We start from the raw sequence: 1,464 nt of genomic DNA on the forward strand, positions 1-1,464 counted from the left end.
GGGACACTTTGGGACACTTTGGGACACTTTGGGACACTTCGGGGTTGTTCCCAGCCATGGAATCCCCGGGGCAGGGAAGTGGAGCCCCGGAGCAGGAGCGGGTCGGGGGCAGGAGGAGGCTCAGCAGGTCTGGCTTTCATTTCCGAGCAGGCCCGACGTGCCCTGCCCTGCCCGTGGAGCTGCTTCAAGGGCCCTGCCGGCCCAAACCAGCCCTGATCCCATGAGAAACTCCTCTCGTTTCCAGGCTGGGTTTGGACATTCCAGCAGGGCCAGGTCCCACCATCCCATGGGAGCAGCCTCGGATCCTCCCGGCCCTCCCCATGGAGCAGGGTCAGATCCTTGGGAAAAACGGGAACGGGGTTGGGTGGGCTCTGGGTGAGCCTCTGGAGCTGACGGATGTGGAGTCCGGACACGCTCCAGGAGTTTTCCCCCCGGCCCCTCCTCTCCGTGTTCCGTCGGTGCAGGAATCTCGGGAGGCCCCAAAGCTGCTTCTCCGGGGATTTGGACCCCAAACCGGGCTGTGACGTCACCGGGGGGGCCCCCGGCCCGGGGGTCCCACCCCCCAAAAAGGGGGAATTGCTTCGGTCCTTGTGGGGGGGGCAGGTTGGGAATTTTGGGGATGATGGAGAAATTTGGGAGGGGTGAGAGGGTGATGGAGGGCAGGGAGAGGAGGGATGGGAAGGGGAAGTGTGGGAAGGGGAAGGATGGGAAGAGGAAGGATGGGAAGAGGAAGGATGGGAAGAGGAAGGATGGGAAGAGGAAAGATGGGAAGGGGAAGGGTGGGAAGAGGAAGAATGGGAAGAGGAAGGACGGGAAGGGGAAGGATGGGAAAAAGAAGGACGGGAAGAGGAAGAATGGGAAGAGGAAGGTCGGGAAGGGGAAGGTCGGGAAGAGGAAGGACAGTTGGATGAAGGAGAGTGGGATGAAGGAGAGGGGGATGAAGGACAAGGGGATGAAGGACAGGCAGAGGAAGGACAGACAGCTGAAGGAAGGACAGCTGAAGGACAGACAGATGAAGGACGGACAGCTGAAGGGCCGCAGCCAAACGCCGCCACCTGGTGTCCATAAAAATCTCTCCAAATCCCAACCCGGGCCGAAATGCGGCTCTGCCCCGTCCCAAAACCGGGCTGGTGCGTCCTCCGGGGGGGCAGAACCAGCGGGTGGGAAGGGGAACATCCCGGGAAACGGGAGAGCCCCGAATTCCCGGGAAAACCACGCGGGGGGAGCGTCCCGCGGGACAATTCCCAGAGGAGCCGGGACTGGGAAAACCAAAGGAGCAGCACCAGGAGGGAGATGAGATTCTCCTCCCGGAGCTCCCCCGGGTCCGGGGACATCGTGACAGTGTCACCCGGGACAGGGCACAGCAGTGACAGTGTCACCCGGGACAGGGGACAGCAGTGACAGTGTCACCCGGGACAGGGGACAGCAGTGACAGTGTCACCCGGGACAGGGGACACCCTGACA

This window comes from Lepidothrix coronata, unplaced genomic scaffold (genome assembly GCF_001604755.1).
Source record: "Lepidothrix coronata isolate B3197 unplaced genomic scaffold, Lepidothrix_coronata-1.0 Scaffold414, whole genome shotgun sequence".
Lineage (NCBI taxonomy): Eukaryota > Metazoa > Chordata > Aves > Passeriformes > Pipridae > Lepidothrix > Lepidothrix coronata.